Source organism: Mesoplodon densirostris, chromosome 3 (assembly GCF_025265405.1).
Source record: "Mesoplodon densirostris isolate mMesDen1 chromosome 3, mMesDen1 primary haplotype, whole genome shotgun sequence".
In the NCBI taxonomy this organism is placed as follows: Eukaryota; Metazoa; Chordata; class Mammalia; order Artiodactyla; family Ziphiidae; genus Mesoplodon; species Mesoplodon densirostris.
The window spans coordinates 132255605-132279138 of record NC_082663.1 but is presented as its reverse complement, the minus strand read 5'-3'; the positions used below and the strand labels follow the sequence as shown (position 1 = coordinate 132279138).

The 23534-nt window shown below is 39.1% G+C and overlaps 1 pseudogene; it reads right to left on the bottom strand.

Moving 5' to 3' along the window:
- Positions 1 to 3203: 3203 nt before the first annotated feature.
- On the bottom strand, positions 3204 to 3580 carry LOC132485549 (small ribosomal subunit protein uS3-like; annotated as a pseudogene).
- Between the last annotated feature and the right edge of the window lie 19954 nt (positions 3581 to 23534).

Genomic DNA, 23534 nt, shown 5'->3' with positions numbered 1-23534 from the left:
TCTACAGATTCAATGCAATCCCTATCAAAATACCAATGGCATTTTTCACAGAACTAGAACAAAAAATTTCACAATTTCTATTGAAACACAAAGACCCCAAATAGCCAAAGCAATCTTGAGAAAGAAAAACAGAGCTGGAGGAATCAGGCTTCCTGACTTCAGACTATACTACAAAGCTACAGTAATCAAGACAGTATGGTACTGGCACAAAACAGAAATATAGATCAATGGAACAGGATAGAATGCCCAGAGATAAATCGACACACATATGGTCAACTTATCTTTGATAAAGGAGGCAAGAATATACAGTGGAGAGAAGACAGCCCCTTCAATACATGATGCTGGGAAAACTGGACAGCTACATGTAAAAGAATGATATTAGAACACTCCCTAACACCATACACAAAAATAAACTCAAAATGGATTAAAGACCTAAATGTAAGGCTAGTCACCATAAAACTCTTTGAGGAAAACTTAGGCAGAACACTCAATAACATAAATCACATAAATCACAGCAAGATCCTTTTTGACCCAACTCCTAGAGTTGGAAATAAAAAGAAAACTAAACAAACGGGATCTAATGAAGCTTAAAAGCTTTTGCATAGCAAAGGAAACCATAAACAAGACAAAAAGACAACCCTTAGAATCAGAGAAGATATTTGCAAATGAAGCAACTGACAAAGGACTAATCTCCAAAATTTACAAGCAGCTCATGTAGCTCAATATCAGAAAAACAAACAACCCAATCCAAAAATGGTCAGAAGACCTAAATAGACATTTCTCCACAGAAGACATACAGATTTGCCAACAAACACATGAAAGGATGCTCAACATCACTAATCATTAGAGAAATGCAAATCAAAACTACAATGAGGTATCACCTCACACCAGTCAGAATGGCCATCATCAAAAAATCTACGAACAATAAATGCTGGAGAGGGTGTGGAGAAAAGGGAACCCTCCTGTATTGTTGGTGGGAATGTAAATTGATACAGCCACTATGGAGAACAGTATGGAGGTTCCTCAAAAAACTAAAGTAGAACTACCAAAAGACCTAGCAATCCCACTACTGGGCATATACCCTGAGAAAACCATAATTCAAAAAGAGTCATTACCACAATGTTCACTGCAGCTCTATTTACAATAGCCAGGATATGGAAGCAGCCTAAGTGTCCATCAACAGATGAATGGATAAAGAAGACGTGGCACATATATACAATGGAATATTAGTCAGCCATAAAAGGAAACGAAACTGAGTTATTTGTAGTGAGGTGGATGGACCTAGAGTCTGTCATACAGTTATGTAAGTCAGAAAGAGAAAAAGAAATACCGTATGCTAACACATATATATGGAATCTAAAAAAAAAAAAAAAAAAAAAAAAAGGTTCTGAAGAACCTAGGGGAAGGATAGGAATAAAGACGCAGAGGTAGAGAATGGACCTGAGGACAAGGGGAGGGGGAAGGGTAAGCTGGGACGAAGTGAGAGAGTGGCATGGACATATATACACTACCAAATGTAAAACAGATAGCTAGTAGGAAGCAGCTGCATAGCACAGGGAGATCAGCTCGGTGCTTTGTGTCCACCTAGAGGGATGGGATAGGGAGGGTGGGAGAGACACGTAAGAGGGAGGAGATATGGGGATATATGTATATGTATGGCTGATTCACTTTGTTATAAAGCAGAAACTAACACACCATTGTAGAGCAATTTTCCTCTAATAAAGATATTAAAAAAAACCATAGAATTATCTAGTCTTTTCCACCAAGAATAGATATTCACACTGATTTATGTCATTTCCCTTCCCACAGTCATGTCTCCCAATTATAATTGCTAAATATGCCAGGTTCACAAAGTTTCCCCATTTGGGTGCCCTATTTGAATTTGTGTATAAATACTCACTCCTCCAAATGTTCTATATGAATACACAAAATATCCATTTCAGCACAGAGTGCATAAATTCAGGGCTGGAGGCGTGTGGCATACTGCAGAATGGCACTAATTCAGGAGTCAGCTTGTAGAGGTATGGATAGGGCTTAGCTTCATGCTTGCCATGGAACCTTGAGGACCTCAGTTTTAAATCTTTGAACCTGTTTCCTGATCACCAAATTGGAGAATACTAGACTTCTCATATTCCTCTCATAGATAACTGGAAGAACCATATGAAATCATGAATAATACTTTTTTAAACTGTTCATTGACCTTCACTTTGAGAACAAAGGAAAGAACTATAATCAAAGCCAGATGCTTAAAGAAATTACAAGGTAACTTGGAGATACGTGAAATGGACTACAGTTCCAATATTTCCATCAACTTGCTCAAATTTCTTCTCTAGGATGCAGGAACTCTATCAGTAAAATGAGAGACTGAATGGTGTTTTATGTGTCCTTCAATTCTGTTTCTGAGTGACTGAATCTCTGCAGCATTATTAAGAGTACTGTCATTGTAGCTTGAACTTAAGTACCATCATATGAGTACCTGAATTAAGCCTTTGGCTGCCTTCAGAGCCAGGATTCAGCCCCTGTAGTGTGGAACATGGAATTACAATCTAGAGCAGTAAAATCTGGTATACATAATAACTAAAAGCAATGTGGGACTGTCAATTGGGTCCTAGAACAACAAAAATATAGTTAGTGAAAAAGAATTGGTGAAATATGAATAAAGTCCATAATTGGTTATTAATAATGCTCCAATGGTAATTTTTCGGTTTGATAGGTATACTATATTATTAGGTAAAATATTAACATTAAAAGAAGATGGATGACGTGTACATGGAAACTTTCTGTACTATCTTTGCAGCTCTTCTGTAAGTCTAAATTTAGTTCAAAAGAAAAAGAAAAAACGCTATATTTCATAGGAATCACCTCAGGTGCATGTTGAAAAATGAAAATTTCTCCAATTTCAGAGACATGAAAATTATAGTCCTGGAGCAGGTCCCAGGAATCTGCATTCTAACAGGCACACAAGAAGATTCTGATGCAGATGTCTCAGGGATCATACTTGGAGAAACTCTGATCTGAAAAAAACACTGGTCCAGAGTAAAATAAGTGATTATTAGAGATTAGTAAATGGAGAATACAACCTGCGGCTATAAAAAGGCTCTTGTGTGAGATCTTGATTTTTTTCCCTCTTTTTTAACAGATTTTACTAAAGATCTTTAGAGAGCAACCTGCAGACTCCAGATCCGACTGCCAAGGAGACCCTGTTATGCCGTGTGTACTCTCTGGGGCATAGCTGGCAGCTCTGGCTTCCCACCGTTCTGTTCTGAGACAGAGGTGGTGGGCAGTGTCTCATCTCTGGGTTCCATAATGCTCATATGGTCAGGCAGGGGCTTCTTAAGGCCAATCATACCACTTGGGTCCCAGGGCAACATGATCTCCACTTTGATGCCCAGTGCACACTGTCTGAGTGTCACATGGCACATACTGGTATCGACATAGTAGTTAACAGGGTCCCCAGTGTGGATCATCAGGCCATCCACAACCTTCACGGATTTAGCCATCTATTCACAGAAATTCCCTGACAGTGTGACCTCACAGGCTTTGGCCCCACTCTCCATGAGGAACCAAGCACACCATAGCAGGCCCTCCACACAGCAAGTCCTCCTAGGAGTTTATAATGCAGAGACTTTGTCTGGACAGTGGCATGCAGACCTCCCGTGGCCGCCATTTTAGGATGCCTCCACCAACTGATGTATCGATATAAGTTTAGGCAAGTTATTAAACTTCTGCTCCTCAGATTCCTCATTTATAAAGGAAGAAGTTGTATCTATGGAATTCTAATGGTTATCCCTGCATAGTACCTAAAAGGAAAAGTCCAGAATGGTAAAGAGTTGTCTCTAAAACCTCCTGTTGGCAGCCACAGATCTCTCCCGGCACCTCTGAAGAATCCTTCTTCTTACAGCACTGAACAGGGCAAAGGCTTTTGCAGCACTGTTCCCATGCATGCAAGTGTCTGGCCCTGCAGTGAGTTAAACACAGTTACAAAGGAGATACAACCGTGTTGAAAAAAGACAGTCACTGTGACAAGGTCAGCAGCGGGGGACATTAGGTTTTGAATTTGCTTTATTGAATCGAGAAGCAGATGCTGTCGTTCCGACAGCATGCCCTTTTGCTTTGTGAAACAGAAATCTTCATTTCCATCTGTGAAGACTCTGGGGAAAGTAAATGAGGTCTCTGGCCCCAGGCCTTTCATTAGAGAACAGTTTTGTACCAGATGAGGCCACAGACTCAGAACTACCATGTCTCTACAGAGACCCTGCCCAGGAGATGAAGAAAGATGGATTTAAGTCAGCTCAGAGCAACTGAATTTAGAAATGGTGCTGACTAGAGTCTTGGGATTGCCCCTGGCTTCTTGCTGGACTGCCATCTCTGCTATGTATGTGTGCACACACACATTACCATCAGTATAAATTTCCCAAATCAGAGGGGAATAAGGTATATATCCAAACAAAAATTCCTATTGGGCAGGGAATATGCCAACCTCACCTCATTCAAGGTATGTTGACCTGACTCAACAGTTTAGGTAGATGAATATTTGTAATGGTATCTATGAATCAACTCTAAGCTTTGCTTTCCCATAAAGAGAGGATATCAGAAGAACATATGACACTAACATTTTCTGAGTGCAAAAAATGTTACTTGTTATTATAGAATATGATTGTACAGCATACTTAACTTCTTTTACCCTTGGTTTCCTCATTTCCGAAAAGAGCTAATAACACCTACAAATTTTATTTGAATCTTAATAACTCTATGGGTTTTTATTTATGTTAAATTATCTACATATATATATGGAAAAGGAATGTGAGTTTAAACATCTAAGTTTCTCAGTTTAGACATTAAGCGTAGTTAAGTGCAAGAGCTGACATTTGAATCCAGATCCAACGCCTTGAAAGCCCACACGTCTATTAGGATGACTCGAGGCAAAAAAAACTGTTAACTCTAGTCTTTTCATGAAAGCTAAAATGAATTTATGTCTCTAAAGCATAAAAAGAAGGGAAAATTGGGTATGGAGGATGGTATCTCTCTTTCATATCTGGTTTGTCAGTGTGATAGTTTGTGAGTAAGTATGGTTTCCTAAGAAAGAAATGTATTTGCTAAGTAGAAACAGTTCCCAGGACATCTGGAAACAAGAGCTATCCCAAGGTGAAGTATAATGAACTGAAAGGATTTCTATTTATTCCACATATGCTGGTCTTCTGAATTAAGAATTAGAGATGACAAAGTGGGAAGAATTAAGCACAGTGAATAAACTGCAGGACAGTGGTATAGCTGAATCAGGAGGCTTGGTTTTCCTTTAGGTTTGTTCTGTTTTATTTTGTGTTTATGTCAGGGAAAGAGTGTGTTATTTGTTTTGCCAGGACCACTGCTTATTATTGTGCAAGTTTTGTGTCTCCTAACTCTAGAGGCCACATTCCTAATCCCTATATATATATTGAGGTATTATGGTAATTTTCAGGCAGGTGACAATAAAATAACTTGAGAAAGTCTATATTGAAAATATTTCCTCAAGTTACCTTATTGTCATCTGCCCTCAAATTACTATATTACCATACTATTATTTGTGATGATACATTTTTAAATGCAGACACTTCTTGATTTCAAGCTATATTACAAAGCTATAGTAATCAAAGCAATATGGTCCAAGCATAGAAACACACACATAGATCACTGGATCAGAATAGAGAGCCCAGACATAAATCCATGCATACACGGTCAATTAACTTTTGACAATGGTGCCAAGAACACACAGTAGGAAAAGGATAGTTTCTTCAATAAATGCTGTTGAGAAAACAGGCAAAGAAATAAAACTGGACACTTTACTTTATACCACTTACAAAATTTAACTCAAAATGGATCAAAGACTCAAATGTAAGACCTGAAACCGTAAAACTTCTAGAAGAAAACAGAATAAAAGGTTCCTTGGCAATGAGTTCTTGGATAAGACACCAGTAGCATAGGCAACAATTAAAATAAACAAAAGAGACTATATCAAACTAAAAAGCTTCAGCACAGCAAAGTAAACAATAAATCAAAAAGGCCACCTACAGAATAGGAGAATATACTCGCAAACCATGTATCTGAAAGGGTTTAATATCCAAAATATATAAAGAACTCACACAACTCAATAGCAAAAACAAACAACTGAAAAAATGGGCAAAGGACCCAAATAGACATTTTTCCAAAGACATTCCAATGGCCAATAGGTATATGAAAAGGTGCTCAACATCACTAATCAGCAGGGAAATGCACCTCAAAAGCATAAGTTATCACCTCACACCTGTTAAGATGACTACCAAATAGACAAGACATACCAAATATTGGTGAAGATGTGGAGAAAAGGAGACCTTACACACTGCTGGTACTAATGTAAATTGGTACAGCCATTACAGAAAACAGTATGGCTGTTCCTCAAAAAATTAAAAATAGAACTACCATATGATCCATAAATCTTACTCCTGGGTATATATATGAAGAAAGTGAAATCCATATCTTAAAGAGATATCTGCACATCCATGTTCATTGCAGCATTATTCATAATAGCTTAGATTCAAAAAATAACCTAAATGTCCTCCAAAAGATGAATAAAGAAGATATGAGATGTATATATACAGACAGTACCCAACTTACGATGGTTCAACTTAGATTTTGCAACTTTACAATGTGTGTGAAAGCAATATGCATTCACTGGAAAAAGTACTTCAGACTTTGCATTTGAACTTTTCCTGGGCTAGCACTGTAGGATACTCTCTTGTGATACTGGGCAGTGGCAGCAGTCAGCGACAGGATCACAAGGGTAAACACCCAATATATTTACAACCATGTTGTATCCTCACAACGATTCTGTTTTCCACTTTCAGTACAGTATTCAATGAACTACATGTGATATGCAACACTTTATTAGAGAATAGGTTTTGTGTTACATGACTTTGCCCCACTGTAGGCTAGTGTAAGTGTTCTGAGCAAAGTAAGGTTAGGTTAGGCTAGGCTAAGCTGTGATGTTTGATAGGTTAGTTGTATCAAAAGCATTTCAACTTATGACACTTTCAATTGATGACGGGTTTATCAGAATGTAAACCAATCATAAGTGGAGGAAGACCTGTATATATGTGTATATAATATATAATTCTATATATATGGTATATATAATATCCTATAGCTTATCTTATACCTTGTTATCTTATATGTTATATATCTTATATATCCTATATATTTTATATCTTATGTATGTAATGGAGTATTATTCAGCCACCAAAAAAGTAAATTCTGTCATTTGAAACATGGATGGATCTAGCACACATTATGCTAAGTGAAATAAACCAAAGAGAGAAAGACAAATATCTTATGACATCACTTACATGTGGAATCTTAAAACAAAAAAAGAAAAGAAAAAAAAGCCAATTTCGTAGAAACACAGAATACAATGGTTGCCAGGGACTCTGGAAGAGGAAGAAATGTGGTGATGTAGGTCAAAGGGTACAAACTTTCAGTTATAAGAATAAGTTCTGAGGATCTAATGTACAACATAGTGAGTACAGTTAATAATATGGTATTTTATACTTGAAAGTTGATGAGAGTATATCTGAAGCATTCTTAACACACACACACACACACAAGGAGTTAACTATATGAGGTGACGGATGTATTAATTATCTTAATCTTGGTAATCATTCCACAATGTATATGTATATCAAATCATCACATTGTATACTTTAAATATATACAAGTATATTTGTAAATTATTCTTCACTAAAGTTGGAAAAATATTCACCATCAGATGGTATCGGGGTTATGCTTTGCCTTAGAATCACAAAGGAAGGAAAAGAATCATCTGAAGTTTGTCTTAAGTCACAGCATAAAATCCAGTGTCTTTGTAGGCAAGATTCCAAAACAGGAAAAAATCTAGTGATCAACAGGGAAATGATGAAGTACTCAGCAATTGTGGCACACGCCATTCTTGCTTCCCCACCCCCATCATCTTCCATCTCACTTGAGCTCCACATACACTTAGAAAGTATATTTATATAAAATGAAAACCTGAACACATAGATGCTTTGCCTAAGACCCTTCACTGGATACCTACTGACTTTTCCAAACTCATCTCTCATTTGAGCACCACACCGGCTTAGACACACTCACTCCTGGCTTTTTCTTTTAAGCCTCAGAAAATCCAAATCTATGGGTAGTTCTTTACACATACTTCTGTACCTCTGCTCATGTTATTTCCTCCTGATAAAATATACTTTAACTTCACCTTTTTCTCTCTGATAATTCTTCACCTAACTGTACTTTTACTTTGGAACTTATCTCAGACATCACCTTTTCCAGGAAGACTTCTGCAAGCATCATTTTTGGCAGACTAGGTTAGAGGACTCATATCCTGTACTCCCATAGTACCCAGGCAAACTAGAGCCCAAGTTCAGTGTGGCACTTGCTTTAGTAAATAAAGTTTAACTGAAAGACAGCCACGCCCATTCATATACTTTTTGTCTATACGTATTGTCCATGTGTTTCTGCACTACAACAGCAGAGTCGAGTGGTTGTGACACAGACCATACGGCCTGAAAAGCCTAAAATATTTACTATGTGATGCTTTGCAGAAAAAGTCTGTCAGCCTCTATCATGGAGGAAAGTAACTATTTCACTCACTTTTGCATCCCATCACATTATCAAGAGCTTTTCATAGTGTAGGAGTTTGATATTTGTTAAATAAATGTTGTCAAATTAATAAAGTTAATTCTGAAATTGCTCAGGCTATTCCATTAATTATTGATCTACCAATAAAAACTGAGTCAAATGACTTGAGTCAAATCATGAGGTTGAAACATTTCATGTAACTCTAATGACACAAGGGCTAAAATGTAGGCATTTTAGCAGTTCCTCCTTAGGAAATCAATTTTGAACATTATTTTTTTTTAATTTTATTTTGCGGTACGCAGGCCTCTCACTGTCGTGGTCTTTCCCGTTGCGGAGCACAGGCTCCCGACGCACAGGCTCAGCGGCCATGGCTCACGGGTCCAGCCGCTCCGTGGCATGTGGTATCCTCCCGGACCAGGACACGAACCCGTGTCCCCTGCATCGGCAGGCGGACTCCCAACCACTGCGCCACCAGGGAAGCCCGAACATTATTTTTAAGGACATTAAGCACCTTCTAACAATTAGTTATGTAGGTTTGTTCTCTCTTTCTCTCCCTCTCTTCCTCCCTCTCTATTAGAACAGGATTTTACCTAGGTGCAGGTTTTTTACTTGATTTTATGGTAAAGAGATGAATGTATAATAGCTATTTATTTTATTCATAACTGTATTCAAAACACCTGGATTTTCCCTAGATTGTCTTAATCGGAATGATCCAGAGGGAAAGTTAATTGATTTTATGTAATCACTGATTCAACAAATAGTTTCTGTGTAACAATGGGTGATATACACATCATTCTCCTAAGCACTGCAGGTCATACAACTCTGGGTAAGATACTGTATCCTACTATCATAAAGACTCTCAACCAGTGATGAAACTGATCCATACATAAAGGCCATGACATTTAAAAAATATACCTCAGCAAAAATGGGCCTCAGCAAACAAAAGATCATATGGCTGATGGGAGGCTCTGGTTCTGAGTAAGAAAGTAATCACACACTATCTTTTCCACTAAATGTGGCTAGAAAATCTGGGGAAACTGCATGCAGCAGCTTTTTTTTTTTTTTCTTTTTGCGGTATGCGGGCCTCTCACTGTTGTGGCCTCTCCCGTTGTGGCCTCTCCCGTTGCGGAGCACAGGCTCCGGATGCGCAGGCCCAGCGGCCATGGCTCACGGGCCCAGCCGCTCCGCGGCATATGGGATCCTCCCAGACCGGGGCACGAACCCGTATCCCCTGCATCGGCAGGCGGACTCTCAACCACTGCGCCACCAGGGAGGCCCAGCAGCTATTTTTTTAACAGCTTTATTGAGGTATCACTGATATACAAAAACGCTGCACATATTTAAGTCCATAATTAAATGAGTTTGCATACAAAGCACACACCCATGAAACCATCTCCATAATCAAAGTAACAGACACATGCATTACATCATAAAGTTTGTATCTCACCTCATTTTTTTGGAGCACTTCACACGAGATCTACCCTTTTAACACATTTTAAGTGGACAACACAGTATTGTTAAATATAGGTGCTCTGTTGTACAGCAGGTCTCAAGAACTTATTCATCTTGCATAACTGAAACTTTATACCAATTGAACATCTCTCCCTTTCCCCTGCTCCCCAACCCTTGGTGAGCACTGCTCTATTCTCTGTTTCATGCAGCAGTTACTGAAGACTCTAACAAGTAAATAGTAGAAGACAACCGGGATTTCAAGTACCACCCAACTGAAAGTAAAACTGCCACATTCCTTTTCCTCCTGCATTATCCCCATACCTAAAATCAACACAGCTCAAAACTAGGAAGTGGGAACTAATTGGACAAAGAGAGATCCGAGAGAAGACTACTAGGAATGACTTAAGGAGTGGGAAAGGAGAGTAGAAAGCTACTGTTTTTTTCTCCTTTTTTTCCATTCTCTGTTCTCTTGTGCCCTGGCCCCCAAACAACCTCATTGCAGCAGGGCAATAACAGGAGCCACAGGATCCAAAACTCTGAGGGAAGGTAATCTTCTCTGGTTAAAGGAGCTGCAGTAGTAACATTGGGTGACTTTTTTCCCCCCTCTATTCTCCCACTGCTTGGCCCTGGACTTTGATGCTTTTGTGGCAGAGAAGGATAACTAGAGTTCCAGCTTTCTGGCCAGGTGACTGAGAAGGAAACCCTTGGAAAACAGGGAATATGGGGGAGATTATAGATAGCAAAAAGCTCAGAAAGAGACCCCTTATGTTTGTTTATGAACTCCTGGGCTCAGCACAGGATGAACATGGATGGATCTGACCCTACACAGCATACAAAGACTCTGAGAACTAAATTATAGTGGGATAGACCACTGTTCAAATCCCCCAGTAGGTGGTACACATGAAGGACAGATCCAAGTAACATTGCAGAGGCTTTGACCACACAACTGATGCTGAGACTACTGTCCATATAAAGCTGCTCAGGACTTGTGGCCTAAACCCAAGTAGACTGAACATATGCTAAAACAAAAATGCTGAAATTCTCTTTAGGACTTAAATAAGAAGTAGACTCAGAAAATAAAATTCAAAAAGTCTAGGATACAAGCCAAAATTACATGGCATTTAAAGAATCAGGAAAACCTCATTTCCCATGGAAAAAGACAATTAAGAGACACCTATCCCAGATGACACGGAAATTGAAATTGTCCGGCAAATTTTAAAATAACTCCAAGTAATTGTGAACTCTCTTGAAATGACTGGAAAGTTTATAAGTCTCAGAAAAAGAAGATGTAAAGAAAAACTAATTGGAAACGTTAACTAGAACTGAAAAATAGAATAACTAAGGTATCATTAAACTCACTAAATGGGCAGATAGCAGAATGGAGATGACAGAAGAAACAGTTTGAAAATGTAAAGATAGCTCAATAGAAATGATCCAATGTGAAAAATAGAGAAAAATGACTGGAAAAAAGTTAAGAGAGCCTCAGTTACTTGTGGAACAATTCCAAAAAGCCTAATATTCATGTCAACAAAGGACCAGTATAAGATGAGAAAAGGTACAGCATAGTAAAAATATTTGAAGAAATAATGACTGAAAAATTCCTAAATTTGAGGAAAAACATACACCTACAAATTCAATAATCTCAGAAAACCCAGAAAAGGATAAACATGAAGAAATCCAGGCCAGGACAAATCACAATCAAACTACTGGAAACTAAACACAAAGAAAAATATGGAAAGCAAACTGAGTAAAATTATGCATTACTTATAGATGAACAAAATTTCAAATGGCTGCATGGTTCTCATTAGAAACCATGGAGCCAAGAAGAAAGCAGAACAGTATATTTCAAGTGCTAAAAGAAAACAACTGCAAAACCTGGATTCTATCTTCAGAAAAAAATATTCTCCAACAAAAATAAAGACATTCTCAGATGAAATAAAATTAAGAAAACTGTTGCTCTAAAATAATTGCTAAAGGAAGATCTTCAGACAGAAGGGGAATTATACAAGAAGGAAACTTGGAATATCAGGAATGAACAGAGAGCAAGAGAAGTGGAAAATTATGATAAATATATCATATTACTCTTCCATGGGCTCTTTATGTGTCTTCAATCCACTTTATTTTCTATGAAAGTATAGTTGATGTACAATGTTATTAGTTTCAGGTATACAAAATAGTTATTTGACAATCAAATACATTGTGAAATGATCACATTAAGTCTAGTAGCCATCTGTCAGCATACACAGAAGTATCATTGACTATATTCCTTATGCTATGACTATATTACACCCCTGTGACTTATTTATTTTATAACTCAAAGTTTGTACCTTTTACTTCTCTTCACCTATTTTGCCAACCCTACTTCACCCTCTGGCAATCATTAGTTTACTCTGTGAATCTACGAGTCTGTTCCTGCTCTGTTTGGTTTGCTTTGTTTTGTTTTTCAGATTCCATTATAATTGAGATCATATTTGTCTTTCTCTGTCTGATTTATTTCACTTAGCATAATACCCTCTAGTGTCAGCAATTACATTTCCAGGTATTTCCCCAAAGAAAACAAAACCATTAGTTCAGAAAGATATATTCACCCTCATGTTCACTGCAGCATTATTTACAGCAGTCAAAATATGTAAGCAGCACAAGCCTTTTAGATAGCCTCATACACCAGAGAGCAGAAAGCATAAACAAGAAGAACTACAATCCTGCAGCCTGTAGAACAGAAACCACATTCACAGAAAGATAGATAAGATGAAAAGGCAGAGGGCTATGTACCAGATGAAGGAACAAGATAAAACACCAGAAAAACAATTACATGAAGTGGAGATAGGCAACCTTCCAGAAAAAGAATTCAGAATAATGATAGTGAAGATTATCAAGGACCTCGGAAAAAGAATGGAGGAAAAGATTGAGAAGATGCAAGAAATGTTTAACAAAGATCTAGAAGAATTAAAGAATGAACAGACAGAGATGAACAACACAATAACTGAAATGAAAAATACACTAGAAAGAATCAATTGCAGAATAACTGAGGCAGAAGAATGGATAAGTGACCAGGAAGACAGAATGGTGGAATTCACTGCTGCGGAAGAGAAAAATGAAAAAAGAATGAAAAGAAATGAAGACAGCCTAAGAGACCTCTGGGAAAACATTAAACACAACAACATTTGCATTACAGGGGTCCCAGAATGAGAAGAGAGGGAGGAAGGACCCGAGAAAATATTTGAAGAGATTATAGTCCACAACATGGGAGAGAAAATAGCCACACAATCCAGGAAGTGCAGAGAGTCCCATACAGGAAAAACCCAAGGAGAAACACACTGAGAAACATAGTAATCAAGTTGGCAAAAATTAAAGACAAAGAAATATTATTGAAAGCAGCAAGGGAAAAATGACAAATACCATACAAGGGAACTCCCATAAGGTTAACAGCTGATTTCTCAGCAGAAACTCTACAGGCCAGAAGGGAGTGGCAAGACATATTGAAAGTGATGAAAGGGAAGAACCTACAACCAAGATTACTCTACAGGGCAAGGATCTCATTCAGATTCGATGGAGAAAACAAAAGCTTTACAGACAAGCAAAAGCTAAGAGAATTCAGCACCACCAAAGCAGCTCTACAACAAATGCTAAAGGAGCTTCTCTAACTGGGAAACACAAGAGAAGAAAAGGACCTACAAAAACAAAAACAAAACAATTAGGTAAATGGTAATAGGAACATACATATCAATAATTACTTAAATGTGAATGGATTAAATGCTCCCACCAAAAGACACAGGCTTGCTGAATGGATACAAAAACAAGACCCATATATATGCTTCCTACAAGAGACCCACTTCAGACCTAGGGACACATATTGACTGAAAGTGAGGGATGGAAAAAGATATCCCATGCAAATGGAAATCAAAAGAAAGCTGGAGTAGCAATACTTATATCAGATAAAATAGACTTTAAAATAAAGAATGTTACAAGAGACATGGAAGGACACTACATAATGATCAAGGGATCAATCCAAGAAGAAGATATAACAATTATAAATATATATGCACCCAACACAGGAGCACCTACATACATAAGACAACTGCTAACAGCTCTAAAAGAGGAAATGGACAGTAACACAATAATAGTGGGGGACATTAACACATCACTTACACCGATGGACAAATCATCCAAACAGAAAATTACTAAGGAAACACAAGCTTTACATGACACAGTAGACCAGATAGAGTTAATTGATATTTATAGGACATTCCATGCAAAAACCACAGATTACACTTTCTTCTCAAGTGCACATGGCACATTCTCCAGGATGTATCACATTTGGGTTACAAATCAAGCCTTGGTAAATTTAAGAATATGGAAATCATATCAGGCATCTTTTCTGACAACAACGCTATGAGATTAGAAATCACTTACGGTGAAAAACACGTAAAAAGCACAAACACATAGAGGCTGAACAATACATTACTAAATAAACAAGAGATCACTGAAGAAATCAAAGAGGAAATAAAAAAATACCTAGAGACAAATGACAATGCTAACACGACGATCCAAAACCTATGGGATGTAGCAAAAGCAGTTCTAAGAGGGAAGTTTATAGCTATACAAGCCTACCTCAAGAAACAAGAAGTATCTCAAATAAACAATCTAACATTACACCTAAAGGAACTAGATAAAGAAGAACAAACAAAACCCAAAGTTAGCAGAAGGAAAGAAATCATAAAGATCAGGCCAGAAATAAATAAAATAGAAACAAAGAAAACAATAGCAAAGAACAATAAACCTAAAAGCTGGTTCTTTGAGAAGATAAACAAAATTGATAAACCATTACCACATTCTTCAAGAAAAAGAGGGAGAGGACTCAAATCAATAAAAATAGAAATGAAAAAGAAGTTATAACAGACACTGCAGAAATACAAAGCATCCTAAGAGATTACCACAAGCAACTCTATGCCAATAAAATGGACAACATGGAAGAAATGGACAAATTCTTAGAAAGGTATAACCTTCCAAGACTGAACCAGGAAGAAATAGAATATATGAACATACCAATCACAAGTAATGAAATTGAAACTGTGATTAAAAATCTTCCAACAAACAAAAGTCCAGGACTAGATGGCTTCACAGGTGAATTCCACCAAACATTTAGAGAAGAGCTAACACCCATCCTTCTCAAACTCTTCCAGAAAACTGCAGAGGAAGGAACACTCCCAAACTCATTCTATGAGGCCACAATCACCCTGATACCAAAACCAGACAAAGATACTACAAAAAAAAGAAAATTAAAGACCAATATCACTGATAAATATAGATGCAAAAATCCTCAACAAAATACTAGCAAACAGAATCTAAGAACATTAAAAGGATCATACACCATGATCAAGTGGGATTTATCCCAGGGATGCAAAGATTCTTCAATATATGCAAATCAATCAAAGTGATAGAGCATAATAACAAACTGAAGAAGAAAAACCATATGATCATCTCAATAGATGCAGAAAAAGCTTTTGACAAAATTCAACACCCATTTATGATAAAAACTCTCCAGAAAGTGGGCGTAGAGGGCACCTACCTCAACATAGTAAAGGCCATATATGACAAATCCACAGCAAACATCATTCTCAATGGTGAAAAACTGAAAGCATTTCCTCTAAGATCAGGAACAAGACAAGGATGTCCACTCTCACCACTATTATTCAACATAGTTTTGGAAGTCCTAGGCACAGCAATCAGAGAAGAAAAATAAAAGGAATACAAATTGGAAAAGAAGAAGTAAAACTGTCACTGTTTGCAGATGACATGATACTATACATAGAGAATCCTAAAGATGCTACCACAAAGCTACTAGAGCTAATCAGTGAATTTGGTAAAGTTGCAAGATACAAAACTAATGCACAGAAATCTCTTGCATTCCTATACACTAATGATGAAAAATCTGAAAGAGAAATTAAGGAAACACTCCCATTTACCATTGCAACAAAAAGAATAAAATATGTAGGAATAAACCTACCTAGGGAGACAAAAGACCTGTATGCAGAAAACTATAAGACACTGTTGAAAGAAATTAAAGATGATACCAACAGAGGGAGAAATATTCCATGTTCTTGGATTGGAAGAATCGATATTGTGAAAATGACTCTACTACCGAAAGCAATCTACAGATTCAATGCAATCCCTATCAAATTACCAATGTCATTTTTTACAGAACTGGAACAAAAAATCTTAAAATTTGTATGGAGAGACTTCCAGGTAAGATGGCGGAAGAGTAAGACGCGGAGATCACCTTCCTCCCCACGGATACACCAGAAATACAGCTACACGTGGAACAACTCCTACAGAACACCTACTGAACGCTGGCAGAAGACCCCAGACCTCCCAAAAGGCAAGAAACTCCCCACATACCTGGGTAGGGCAAAGCGGAGAGATCCCCACACAGGGGATCGGTGCCGAGCGGCACTCACCAGGCCGAGAGGCTTGTCTGCTCGCCCGCCGGGGCGCGCAGCGCTGGAAGCTGAGGCTCGGGCTTCGGTCAGAGCGCAGGGAGAGGACTGGGGCTGGCGGCGAGAACTCAGCCTGAAGGGGGCTAATGTGCCACAGCTAGCCGGCAGGGAGTCCGGGAAAACTCTGGAGCTGCCGAAGAGGCAAGAGACTTTTTCTTCCCTCTTGGTTTCCTGGTGCGCGAGGAGAGGGGATTAAGAGCGCTGCTTAAAGGGGCTCCACAGACGGGCACAAGTCGCGACTGAAAGCGCGGAGCCCAGTGACGGGCGTGGGACGCTGGGGCTGCTGCTGCCGCCGCCAAGAAGCCTGTGTGCGAGCGCAGGTCACTGCCCACACTGCCCTTCCGGGAGCCCGTGCAGCCTGCCACTGCCGGCGTCCCGGGATCCAGGGGCGGCTTCCCTGGGAGAACGCACGGCGCGCCTCGGGCTGGTGCAACGTCACGCCGACCTCTGCCGCTGCAGGCTCGCCCCGCACTCCGTGCCCCTCCCTCCCGCCCAGCCTGAGTGTGCCAGCGTCCCCGAAGAGGCTGCTCCTTTAACCCTGTCCTGTCTGAGCGAAGAACAGAAGCCCTCCGGCGACCTACACGCAGAGGCGGGGCCAAATCCAAAGCTGAGACCCAGGAGCTGTGAGAACAAAGAAGAGAAAGGGAAACCTCTCCCAGCAGCCTCAGAAGCAGCGGATTAAAGCTCCACAATCAACTTGATGTACCCTGCATCTGTGGAATACATGAATAGACAACACATCATCCCAAATTGAGGAGCCAGGAGCCAGTGCTGGACCTCTGAGGTGGGAGAGCCAACTTCAGGACACTGGTCCACAAGAGGCCTCCCAGCTCCACATAATATCAAATGGTGAAAATCTTCCAGAGATCTCCATCTCAACACCAGCACCCAGCTTCACTCAACGACCAGCAAGCTACAGTGCTGGACACCCTAAGCCAAACAACTAGCAAGACAGGAACACAACAGCACCCATGAGCAGAGAGGTGGCCTAAAATCATAAAAAGTCTGCAGACACCCCAAAACACACCACCAGACGTGGACCTGCCCACCAGAAAGACAAGATCCAGCCTCATCCACCAGAACACAGGCACTAGTCCCCTCCACCAGGAAGCCTACACAACCCACTAAAACAACCTTAGCCACTGGGTCAGACACCAAAAACAACGGGAACTACGAACCTGCAGCCTGCAAAAAGGAGACCCCAAACACAGCAACATAAGCAAAATGAGAAGACAGAAAAACACACAGCAGGAGAAGGAGCAAGATAAAAACCCACCAGATCTAACAAATGAAGAGGTAATAGGCAGTCTACCTGAAAAAGAATTCAGAATAATGATGGTAAAGATGATCCAAGATTCTATTTCCCAGATCCAAAATCTTGGAAATAGAATAGACAAAATGCAAGAAACAGTTAACAAGGACCTAGAAGAACTAAAGATGAATCAAGCATCAATTAAAAACACAATACATGAAATAAAAAATACTCTAGATGGGATCAATAGCAGAATAACTGAGGCAGAAGAACGGATAAGTGAGGTGGAAGATAAAATAGTGGAAATAACTGCTGCAGAGCAAAATAAAGAAAAAAGAATGAAAAGAACAGAGGACAGTCTCAGAGACCTCTGGGACAACATTAAACGCACCAACATTCGAATTATAGGGGTTCCAGAAGAAGAAGAGAAAAAGAAAGGGACTGAGAAAATATTTGAAGAGATTATAGTTGAAAACTTCCCTAATATGGGAAAGGAAATAGTTAATCAAGTCCAGGAGGCACAGAGAGTCCCATACAGAATAAATCCAAGGAGAAATATGCCAAGACACATATTAATCAAACTGTCAAAAATTAAACACAAAGAAATCATATTAAAAGCAGCAAGGCAAAAACAACAAATAACACACAAGGGAATCCCCATCAGGATAACAGCTGATCTCTCAGCAGAAACTCTACAAGCCAGAAGGGAGTGGCAGGACATAATTAAAGTGATGAAGGAGAAGAACCTGCAACCAAGATTACTCTACCCAGCAAGGATCTCATTCAGATTTGATGCAGAAATTAAAACGTTTACAGACAAGCAAAAGCTGAGAGAGTTCAGCACCACCAAACCAGCTTTACAACAAATGCTAAAGGAACTTCTCTAGGCAAGAAACACAAGAGAAGGAAAAGACCTACAATAACGAACCCAAAACAATTAAGAAAATGGGAATAGGAACATACATATCAATAATTACCTTAAATGTAAATGGACTAAATGCTCCCACCAAAAGACACAGAGTGGCTGAATGGATACAAAAACAAGACCCATATATATGCTGTCTACAAGAGACCCACTTCAGACCTAGAGACACATACAGACTGAAAGTAAGGAGATGGAAAAAGATATTCCATGCAAATGGAAACCAAAAGAAAGCTGGAGTAGCAATTCTCATATCAGACAAAATAGACTTTAAAATAAAGACTACTAGAAGAGACAAAGAAGGACACTACATAATGATCAAGGGATCGATCCAAGAAGAAGATATAACAGTTGTAAATATTTATGCACCAAACATAGGAGCACCTCAATACATAAGGCAAATACTAACAGCCATAAAAGGAGAAATCGACAGTAACACACTCATAGTAGGGGACTTTAACACCCCACTTTCACCAATGGACAGATCATCCAAAATGAAAATAAATAAGGAAACACAAGCTTTAAATGATACATTAAACAAGATGGACTTAATTGATATTTATAGGACATTCCATCCAAAAACAACAGAATACACATTTTTCTCGAGTGCTCATGGAACATTCTCCAGGATAGATCATATCTTGGGTCACAAATCAAGCCTTGGTAAATTTAAGAAAATTGAAATTGTATCAAGTATCTTTTCTGACCACAATGCTATGAGACTGGATATCAATTACAGGAAAAGAGCTGTAAAAAATACAAACACATGGAGGCTAAACAATACACTACTTAATAACGAAGTGATCACTGAAGAAATCAAAGAGGAAATTAAAAAATACCTAGAAACAAATGACAATGGAGACACGACTACCCAAAACCTATGGGATGCAGCAAAAGCAGTTCTAAGAGGGAAGTTTATAGCAATACAATCCCACCTTAAGAAACAGGAAGCATCTCGAATAAACAATCTAACCTTGCACCTAAAGCAATTAGAGAAAGAAGAACAAAAACATCCCAAAGTTAGCAGAAGGAAAGAAATCATAAAAATCAGATCAGAAATAAATGAAAAAGAAATGAAGGAAACGATAGCAAAGATCAATAAAACTAAAAGCTGGTTCTTTGAGAAGATAAACAAAATTGATAAACCATTAGCCAGACTCATCAAGAAAAAAAGGGAGAAGACTCAAATCAATAGAATTAGAAATGAAAAAGGAGAAGTAACAACTGACACTGCAGAAATACAAAAGATCATGAGAGATTACTACAAGCAACTCTATGCCAATAAAATGGACAACCTGGAAGAAATGGACAAATTCTTAGAAATGCACAACCTGCCAAGACTGAATCAGGAAGAAATAGAAAATATGAACAGACCAATCACAAGCACTGAAATTGAAACTGTGATAAAAAATCTTCCAACAAACAAAAGCCCAGGACCAGATGGCTTCACAGGCGAATTCTATCAAGCATTTAGAGAAGAGCTAACACCTATCCCTCTCAAACTCTTCCAAAATACAGCAGAGGGAGGAACACTCCCAAACTCATTCTACGAGGCCACCATCACCTTGATACCAAAACCAGAAAAGGATGTCACAAAGAAAGAAAACTACAGGCCAATATCACTGATGAACATAGATGCAAAAATCCTCAACAAAATACTAGCAAACAGAATCCAACAGCACATTAAAAGGATCATACACCATGATCAAGTGGGGTTTATTCCAGGAATGCAAGGATTCTTCAATATACGCAAATCAATCAACGTGATACACCATACTAACAAATTGAAGGAGAAAAACCATATGATCATCTCAATAGATGCAGAGAAAGCTTTCCACAAAATTCAACACCCATTTATGATAAAAACCCTGCAGAAAGTAGGCATAGAGGGAACTTTCCTCAACATAATAAAGGCCATATATGACAAACCCACAGCCAGCATCGTCGTCAATGGTGAAAAACTGAAACCATTTCCACTAAGATCAGGAACAAGACAAGGTTGCCCACTCTCACCACTCTTATTCAACCTAGTTTTGGAAGTTTTAGCCACAGCAATCAGAGAAGAAAAGGAAATAAAAGGAATCCAAATCAGAAAAGAAGAAGTAAAGCTGTCACTGTTTGCAGATGACATGATACTATACATAGAGAATCCTAAAGATGCTACCAGAAAACTACTAGAGCTAATCAATGAATTTGGTAAAGTTGCAGGATACAAAATTAATGCACAGAAATCTCTGGCATTCCTATATACTAATGATGAAAAATCTGAAAGTGAAATCAAGGAAACACTCCCATTTACCATTGCAACAAAAAGAATAAAATATCTAGGAATAAACCTACCTAAGGAGACAAAAGACCTGTATGCAGAAAATTATAAGACACTGATGAAAGAAATTAAAGATGATACAAATAGATGGAGAGATGTACCATGTTCTTGGATTGGAAGAATCAACATTGTGAAAATGACTCTACTACCCAAAGCAATCTACAGATTCAATGCAATCCCTATCAAACTACCACTGGTATTTTTCACAGAACTAGAGCAAAAAATTTCACAATTTGTATGGAAACACAAAAGACCCCGAATAGCCAAAGCAATCTTGAGAACGAAAAATGGAGCTGGAGGAATCAGGCTCCCTGAGTTCAGACTATACTACAAAGCTACAGTAATCAAGACAGTATGGTACTGGCACAAAAACAGAAAGATAGATCAATGGAACAGGATAGAAAGCCCAGAGTTAAACCCACGGACATATGGTCACCTTATCTTTGATAAAGGAGGCAGGAATGTACAGTGGAGAAAGGACAGTCTCTTCAATAAGTGGTGCTGGGAAAACTGGATAGGGACATGTAAAAGTATGAGATTCGATCACTCCCTAACACCATACACAAAAATAAGCTCAAAATGGATTAAAGACCTAAATGTAAGGCCAGACAGTATCAAACCCTTAGAGGAAAACATAGGCAGAATACTCTTATGACATAAATCACAGCAAGATCCTTTTTGACCCACCTCCTAGAGAAATGGAAATAAAGACAAAAATAAACACATGGGACCTAATGAAACTTCAAAGCTTTTGCACAGCAAAGGAAACCATAAACAAGACCAAAAGACAACCCTCAGGGCCTCCCTGTTGGCGCAGTGGTTAAGAGTCCGCCTGCCGATGCAGGGGATACGGGTTCGTGCCCCGGTCTGGGAGGATCCCATATGCCGCGGAGCGGCTGGGCCCGTGAGCCATGGCCGCTGGGCCTGCGCATCCGGAGCCTGTGCTCCGCAACAGGAGAGGCCACAACAGTGAGAGGCCCACATACCGCAAAAAGAAAAAAAAAAAAAAAAAAAAAAAAAAAGACAACCCTCAGAATGGGAGAAAATATTTGCAAATGAAGCAACTGACAAAGGATTAATCTCCAAAATTTATAAGCAGCTCATGCAGCTCAATAACAAAAAAACAAACAACCCAATCCAAAAATGGGCAGAAGACCTAAATAGACATTTCTCCACAGAAGATATACAGACTGCCAACAAACACATGAAAGGATGCTCAACATCTTTACTCATTAGAGAAATGCAAATCAAAACTACAATGAGATATCATCTCACACCAGTCAGAATGGCCATCATCAAAAAATCTAGAAACAATAAATGCTGGAGAGGGTGTGGAAAAAAGGGAACACTCTTGCACTGCTGGCGGGAATGTGAATTGGTACAGCCGCTATGGAGAACGGTATGGAGGTTCCTTAAAAAACTACAAATAGAACTACCATATGACCCAGCAATCCCACTACTGGGCATATACCCTGAGAAAACCATAATTCAAAAAGAGACATGTACCAAAATGTTCATAGCAGCCCTATTTACCATAGCCCGGAGATGGAAACAACCTAAGTGTCCATCATCGGATGAATGGATAAAGAAGATGTGGCACATATATACAATGGAATATTACTCAGCCATAAAAAGAAATGAAATTGAGCTATTTGTAATGAGGTGGATGGACCTAGAGTCTGTCATACAGAGTGAAGTAAGTCAGAAAGAGAAAGACAAATACTGTATGCTAACACATATATATGGAATTTAAGAAAAAAAATGTCATGAAGAACATAGGGGTAAGACAGGAATAAAAACACAGACCTACTAGAGAATGGACTTGAGGATATGGGGAGGGGGAAGGGTAAGCTGTGACAAAGTGAAAGAGCGGCATGGACATATATACACTACGAAACGTAAGGTAGATAGCTAGTGGGAAGCAGCCGCATAGCACAGGGAGATCAGCTCGGTGCTTTGTGACCGCCTGGAGGGGTGGGATAGGGAGGGTGGGAGGGAGACGCAAAAGGGAGGGGATATGGAAACATATGTATATGTATAACTGATTAAATTTGTTATAAAAAAAATTTGTATGGAGACACAAAAGACCCCCAAATAGCCAAAGCAGTCTTTTTTTTTTTTTTTTTTTTCTTTTTTTTTGCGGTATGCAGGCCTCTCACTGTTGTGGCCTCTCCCGCCGCGGAGCACAGGCTCCGGACGCGCAGGCCCAGCGGCCACGGCTCACGGGCCCAGCCGCTCCGCGGCATATGGGATCCTCCCAGACCGGGGCACGAACCCGTATCCCCTGCATCGGCAGGCGGACTCTCAACCACTGCGCCACCAGGGAGGCCCCCAAAGCAGTCTTGAGGGAAAAAAATGGAGCTGGAGGAATCAGACTCCCTGACTACAAAGCTACAGTAATCAAGATAATATGGTACTGTTGCAAAAACAGAAATATAGATCAATGGA